The sequence below is a fragment of the Coregonus clupeaformis genome, unplaced genomic scaffold, assembly GCF_020615455.1.
Source record: "Coregonus clupeaformis isolate EN_2021a unplaced genomic scaffold, ASM2061545v1 scaf1113, whole genome shotgun sequence".
Lineage (NCBI taxonomy): Eukaryota > Metazoa > Chordata > Actinopteri > Salmoniformes > Salmonidae > Coregonus > Coregonus clupeaformis.
Window position 1 is genome coordinate 91,368 of NW_025534567.1, and position 8,142 is coordinate 99,509.

At 39.1% G+C, this 8,142-nt stretch overlaps 1 non-coding gene across 1 annotated transcript; it reads right to left on the reverse strand.

Moving 5' to 3' along the window:
• Nucleotides 1-1,370: 1,370 nt before the first annotated feature.
• Nucleotides 1,371-1,446, reverse strand: trnae-uuc. The gene has a single exon. It is a non-coding gene; the product is annotated as a tRNA-Glu (tRNA).
• Nucleotides 1,447-8,142: the final 6,696 nt, after the last annotated feature.

The window sequence follows — 8,142 nt, forward strand, 5'->3', positions numbered from 1 at the left end:
AATGTAATGGCTGTTTTAAAATAATATCTGCTATTTTAGATACTACCTGCTAGTTATTGGGTATCATGGGTATCATCAGGGTCCCTGATGCAAACACAACCTCTGCTTCTGAATTTGTTTACACGCACGCACGCACGCACACACACACACACACACACACACTTTTCCTCTCTCTCTCTCCCTCACTCATACATACACACACACACACACACTTTTCCTCTCTCTCTCTCCCTCACTCATACATACACACACACACACACACACATACAGAGATGAAGTCATTTCCACAGCAGATGGCCTCATCCAGCGATGGCTTCCTAGAACAGCGGCTGTGTTGGTTTATTTATTTATTATCTCTGTCCTGGGAGCATTAATCACATGGACCATGCAGCAGCTTGTTGGCACAGGTGTCAGACATACAGAGACCAGCCCACAACAACAACGCTGCTGCAGACCAGCTGGAAAACAATGCAGTTAATAAGACTCCAATTAACTTGTAGTAATAACATGATGGGGATAGTCTGGTTGTACTGGACCCACAAGCCTAATCCTGGAATATATAGCATTGTTAAATTGAGATTTAGTGTGATTTTAGTCCAGGACAAGGTTTAATCCGGGTCCGGGAAATCAGACCCAATGTTGTACAGGGGTAATGGAGCTGTAGCCTACAAGAGAATGAATACCAATAAGGAAGGTTTTATAAGAAATTGTTAATTTAGGATTATTGAATTTGATTAGGATAAAGGTATCTGTTGATAAAGCAATACGTGATTTCAGTGCTTAGTACACCAACCGGGGTATCGAGCACAGGTCGTTTTGTGTTCGAAGACCATGTTAGCACTCTGCGCTAAAGCCCTGGGGACTGGGCTCTGAGAGCTAACATGGTCCTCAGCTCACAAGGAAGGTTACTAGTCACGAGTTAAGTTGACGAACCATCTTCGTTAAACCTACTTTAGTGCATATACTGTAACTACTGTAGTTTACTCTGTTTCCTTTTATCTTTATTTTAGCAGGCTCAATTAGACTTTGATATAGAGTCTCCTTTTACTAAATATTTCAAGTTACACAGTTCACTCTCAAAACAAATCACTTGAGACCCTCTAGCCCTTGTCGATTGTCCAACTTTAGAGCAAATACTGTATGTTTTCTCCTCCAAGGAATACATTTGTGAACTTGAAAATGTACAAAAATAATGGTGTCTGAGGAATCAACCAAAGAGCCAAAAAAATTATAATTAAGCTTCTTCGCAAGCATTTTCAATACTCCTGTGCAATCAATAATAATTTACGTCATTTAGCAGACACTCTTATCCAGAGCGACTTACAGTTAGTGAGTGCAAACATTATATATATATATTATTTTTTTCATACTGGCCCCCCGTGGGAATCGAACCCACAACCCTGGCGTTGAAAGCGCCATGCTCTACCAACTGAGCTACACAGGGCCATGCTCAGTGGTTTGCACTCTTTCACTCATTCCTCTATTCTTATAATGAGAGGAGAGGAAGTAGAGGAGACAAACTGTTACTTGACCATGTCCTTCAGACGTACTGTAGAGAAGTAGCATTTCATCAGGTAAAAGCTCTAGGTTTTTATGCTTGGGAAATTCAAGGGCTTGAAAAAAATTCATTGTTCAATAGAGAATATATTACCTCGAAACAAGCCCTGCTTTGACCTTGAGCATGTGGGAAAGTGTATGTTTGAGGTGTGCATGTGAGAGAGGTGTGCGTATGTGCGTGTGTTTTGCGAGAGGTGTGTGTGTGTGCGTGCGTGCATGTGTGTGCGCGATTGCATTTATACTGTATGTGTGTCAGCCGTGCACCAACACTGTTGAACCTTTTTCAATCTAGTTTAGAATCAGAAGGAATGAGGTGATAATGTAGCTAATCAATGTTTGTTTTTGGCCCTCGTTCCATAAGTTATAAATCTAGAAGATTTAGAAAGACCATATAAAGAGACACTTGGCTCAGACCTATAGTGGCAAGTTATGCTTGCCTAATGCACAGCTGGGCCCTCAGTCCCTTGTTTTAGATCTTATTCATTATCATTCACTAGTGCTAGGGAGGTCCAGGCAGACTTGATAAAAAAATAAATAAAATAAAAAAAGCAATTTTTCAGTAACACTTTCATGAATAAACAGTGACAAACTATTAATAGTGTACATACCATTAATAAATGAGTATTTCAACATTTGTTTATTTTTTAACAGAGAAAAAATAATTGCATCAATGTAGAAAGCATTTTTATAGACGCATAAGCATTTGTAATGGCTTATTCATGAAAGTTATTATAAAGTATAACCAACATTTTTACAGGTAAACAGCATTCTGTTACAGATTTTAGTTATTGACAAAGTGGACTTTCTCTACCCCATCCACATTCAATCATAGTTAAGCTGTTTAATGTTGGTCCATTATTATTAAGCTGTTTAATGTTGGTCCATTATTATTGTATTATTATTAGGCTTGCTCTTCTGCTCTTTAGATTTTATCAATCTCTTAACTCACCCACGTTTTTTTTTTATAGCAAATTAGCAGCAATGGTATCTGCTATGTTAACAAGGGTCCCGAACAAATTCTATGGGTGCAGATATTTTTGCATATATACATTGCATTACTTTCTTATTTAGTCCTCTTAATTCTCCTTGGGGACATAAGGCCACAATAGCATATGCATTTCTATTTCAATGGAACATGTTTCAATGGAAAGGAGTTGAAACTGCTGCCAGGAAGACATGATGGCCGCCAAGGTCGTTCCTGTCCACGGACTCCCACATTGATCACTCAATTTGCCATAGATCTACAATATCCTTGTGTATACACGTGCTTGTGTGTTTGTTAAAACCCTTTGTCCAGGCACATGCTAGAATGACCCCCCCAAGCCCCTGACACATGCACATGCATACACAAACACCGTGTGTGTGTGTGAGATAAAGGCACATTTGTCTTGACCGTGACATGAGACAGGAATGAGAGATGACAGATTGATTGGCCTTCCTTTCTCTCACCCTTATCCCTCTCTATCTCTCTCACCCCCCTCTCTGTCTCTCATTCCTCTCTCTCTCTCGTCCCTCTTTCTCTCTTTCACCAGTCTGTCTGTTTATAATTTCCTGTTTACTGTGGCCATCTTACAATGGACACAGACAGCCTTGGCCACACTGCCAGAGCTCAGATTGGGGTTTTTGGTGAAGGTGTTTGGCTGTCCCAAGATGATTTGTTAATGATAGTTCTATGTTTGATGGACAATACTGTACATCTGACCTTGTCTTTTTCACTCTGACGGTGGAGAAAAACTATCTTCCACTGTGATATGTCTTCAATGAAATCCTGCGTATTGCTTTATCTGTTGGTCATACCAGTGTCTTGTGTAATTCGATTAATTATATTTCATTGTCATTTAATCTGATGTATTAATCACCTATAATTACAGTAATTAATCAAATTATGTTAAATGTAGTGGTACCAAACTGTAATGTTTACAGTAATGTGACATCTGGGTCATGTTCAGTAAGGAGGAAATGTTGTGAAGCAGGGAGGTACTACCTGAACTTGATTTTCTTTCTCTTTTGCAAAACTTGCTACAGTGTGTCCTATTTAACATTACCCTGAATTCAGGTTCTCTACACAACATATTCTCATTTCCGACCAGTCTGTTTTGTCCATCCCCCCTCTCCTTCCCCTTTGCCATTTTTCTGTATGACTGTGCAGCTTTTTTTTTCAATGTGGCCTCTAATACTAATTGTGCTAGATATTGTGGTTTCTTAAATACCAATTTTATTCAATATCTTGTCTTTTGTTTGATTAGCATTTGATCTTGTTGGAGCACTAAGGCTTATCCTCGTCTCTCTAGTGTTAGACCTTACAGCCTTCTGTGTCTGTTCCCTAAACTCAGCGAAGACTGCTGGATCATGTTCATTAGGCACCAAACAGACTAAAACAGACAGGGACAGGTACATTCACGCTCTCTCCTCTTCCCCCTTCTCTCCCCCCTTCCTTCTCTTTCCCTCTTCCTTTCCCTCAGTCTTCCTCTTCTCTCCTCCTCCCCACTCTTCCTTTCCTCTACCTTCTCCCTCCCTCTCTCTCCTCCTTCTTCCTCCCTCCACCTCTCCATCTCTACCTTTTTATCCCAGAGCTGAGAATAGTACAGTAATATTCTCTGCTCTCTCTAAAATGTAATTTACAATCCAGCACCCTAAGAGTCTTTCAATACAATACTATCCCGCTTGTCCCATCCAGCAGTGTTGACCGCGAGTGGCCCGCTCTCTTAAGATGAATCGACTCATCTCCATTGTATTCTGTAATTGACTGCAGAATGTGTTAGCACTGATTTGGTCTCAAGTGGGGAATGGTAGTTATGGTGGTTAACTCCCATTGTATGAATTCATCAAAGAAAGTCAAAGTATTACGGCCTGTCAAAAGAACGATGAAACAGCTGCAAGTGTCCAGTGTAATGGAGGCTTTATAGGTGGTATGTGTCCAGTGAGGTTGCCGGTGGATACCTTTGTGTAACCCTCTTGAGGGGATTTAGCTGTAACTCTTTCCCCTTCTCTCTTCACACTCCATCACCTTGCCTTTTTTCTTGTTCCTTTGTGTTAAGATAGTGTAGCATTATGTACTACAGTACCCGCAATGCTCTGTATAAGATATCCGGTAGATATTAATAAAGATGTTCGGAAGCTAACATAATGGTGTCTCGAACAGGCACCTCCATAATTGATGAGATACACAATTTGTTAGATGTTTTCAGTTGTTGGGTCTTGTTGGCTTTCACACCATATTTGTTTCAGAAGTTATTTATTGTACTCTCTTAACGAAAAGTTTAATCATACCTGTTTCAGTATTAAAGCTTTATTTGTTATATATGAAATGCAGCTAACCACTGAGAGCATTTGAAATGGCTTTTATGGCTATGATGCTCACACACACACACACACACACACAGACAAATGAAAGGTGAGGTGTAATAGAAGTACAGAAACACCCTCCACCCCTTTCCTTACAACCGCTCCATTCCATTCCACTCCTTCCCTATTCCCCCATTGCCTTTTTATTCACAACAATTAACTCCAGGGAAGGCTATTGTCTCCCCACGATACAACAGTGGCTGCTCCAATTTGGGCTTGGGATTGCTGTTACACACCTCAAAGCCCTATAGCGACAACAGAGGAATGTGGGTAATTTGGTGGCCTCAGGGAGCTCTCTAGGTTCAAACAGGCATTCCTTATTTACTGCAATTTTGTGTCAAAATACAAGTCAGTCAGTCAAGCCTCAGATTGGAAGGTCTGTCTGATTTGGGGACAAAGTGGCAGTAAGATGAGGTACATCTTCACTGTAGTGGATAAAAAATGCCTGTCACCGGGGTATAGACTAGAGCTCATTGAGAGACTGCTTGATATATAGTACCAGTCAAAAGTTTGGACACACCGACTCATTCAAGGGTTTTTCTTTATTTTTACTATTTTCTACATTGTAGAATAATAGTGAAGATATCAAATCTATGAAATAACACATATGGAATCATGTAGTAACCAAAAAATATATTTTATATTTCAGATTCTTCAAATAGCCATCCTTTGCCTTGATGATAGCTTTGCACACTCTTGGCATTCTCTCAACCAGCTCCACATGGAATGCTTTTCCAACAGTCTTGAAGGAGTTCCCACATGTGCTTAGCACTTGTTGGCTGCTTTTCCTTCACTCTGCCGTCCGGCTCATCCCAAACCATCTCAATTTGGTTGAGGTTGGAGGATTGTGGAGGTCAGGTCATCTGATGCAGCACTCCATCACTCTTCTTCTTGGTAAAATAGCCCTTACACAGCCTGGAGGTGTTTTGGGTCATTGTCCTGTTGAAAAACAAATGATAGTCCCACTAAGGCCAAACCAGATGGGATGGCGTATCGCTGCAGAATGCTGTGGTAGCCGTGCTGGTTAAGTGTGCCTAGAATTCTAAATAAATCACAGACAGTGTCACCAGCAAAGCACCCCCACACCATAACACCTCCTCCTCCATGCTTTACGGTGGGAACTACACATGCGGAGATCGTCCGTTCACCCACACCATGTCTCACAAAGACACAGCGGTTGGAACCAATAATCTCCAATTTGGACTCCAGACCAAAGGACACATTTCCACCGGTCTAATGTCCATTGCTCATGTTTCTTGGCCCATCCGGTTTGCTCATGTTTATTGGTGTCCTTTAGTAGTGGTTTCTTTGCAGCAATTCGACCATGGGATGCCTGATTCACACAGTCCCCAATGAACAGTTGATGTTGAGATGTGTCTGTTACTTGAACTCTGTGAAGCATTTATTTGGGCTGCAATTTCTGAGGCTGGTAACTCTAATGAACTTATCCTCTGCAGCAGAGGTAACTCTGGGTCTTCCATTCCTGTGGTAGTCCTTGTGAGAGCCAGTTTCATCATAGGGCTTGATGGTTTATGTGACTGCACTTCAAGAAACTTTCAAAGTTCTTGAAATTTTCTGGATTGACTGACCTTGATGTCTTAAAGTAATGATGGACTGTAATTTCTCTTTGCTTATTTGACCTGTTCTTGCCATAATATGGACTTGGTCTTTTACCAAATAGGGCTATCTTTTGTATACCCCCCTACCTTGTCACAACACAACTGATTGGATCAAACGCATTAAGAAGGAAAGAAATTCCCCAAATTAACTTTTAACAAGGCAAACGTGTTATCTTTTTTTAAATGAGTTTTATAATGTTTATTTTTGTTAAAAAAATAATAATAATAATTTTATTATAGATATATATATATATATATATGTGTGTGTATATATATATTTTTTAGGGTAGATCAGCTTTAATATTGCAGATTGATTGTAACTTCCATCAATATAATTGTCTGCATCACATCCAATCCCCCATATGTTTTTTTCCCACAAATATATATATATATATATATATTAGGGCTGTCAAATGATTAAAATTTTTAATCAAATTAATCAGAATTTTCAGTGGATTAATCATGATTAATCACTATTTGCAATTACACCTGAATCCTAACCATTTTTTTTCTGAAATGCATACCAAAAGATAAATAACAGGACACAGATACATAATTTTCATATTATGTCTGTTTATTAACACAGCCAAATAATGGTGTTTTAAATCAAGCTGAAACATACTACACACCATAACATTTGTCTTTGTAATGTTCCATCACTTCCTCTTTGGCATTCCTCTTAACCAGGATGTACAATTTACAGTATTCAATTGAACAGAAAGCAATAAATGTAGTCAAATCATAACAGTGACCTACCACATTTTTGCACAATTTGAGTCATCTGTGGAGAAAAACATTTTCAATAAAACTTTTAAATCAAACCAAAGAACAATCTTTTACCTTTTCCTCCATTCTTTAATCCAGTTGTCCAAAATCCAGTTGCTAACTACTATAACATGTTGCACTGAAACTGGTCTTTTTGTTTGAACATCACCTTTCAAATCTACTGAGCTTCATCATCTTTCAGCCAGTTGCTGAGGCAAACTAACTTGTTCACATTTTACTGTAAAGCTGACCTTTTCTTGTTCAATGTGACCTGCAACTGAGAAAAGTCGTTCACAGGGAACAGTGGTTGCAGGAGTGGCTAGATATCAAATTATCTGAGGTTGATTTTGTTAATTGCCTGCAAACATTGAGCGTGGTCTGGCGCAAACCACTGCTGGCTGAATCTGACCACCAGCAAACGCATGTTTGGCGTTGACATGGTACTCCAAGCTTGAACAGCTCGTGAAATTGAAACTCCTTCTTACAAATCTTGCAAATAACCTTGTACTTGTTAACTGTACCATCATCATTCTTTTTATATTTGAACCGCCAATAGGTCCACTTTGCTCACCTTGCTCCATCTCGCCTCTAGCTCCCAACCACTTTCCTGACCTGAATAATTTGTCCACTGCGCATGCGTGAAATGCGTTAAAAAAATTGGACGTAATTAACAGCAAACAACTAATTAACGTTTACCGCTTATTTTTGACAGCCTAATATATATATATATATATAAATATATATATATATATATATATATATATATATATATATATATATTTATGGGAAAAAACATATACACATATACACATACATACATATAAATATATACAGTGGGGAGAACAAGTATTTGATA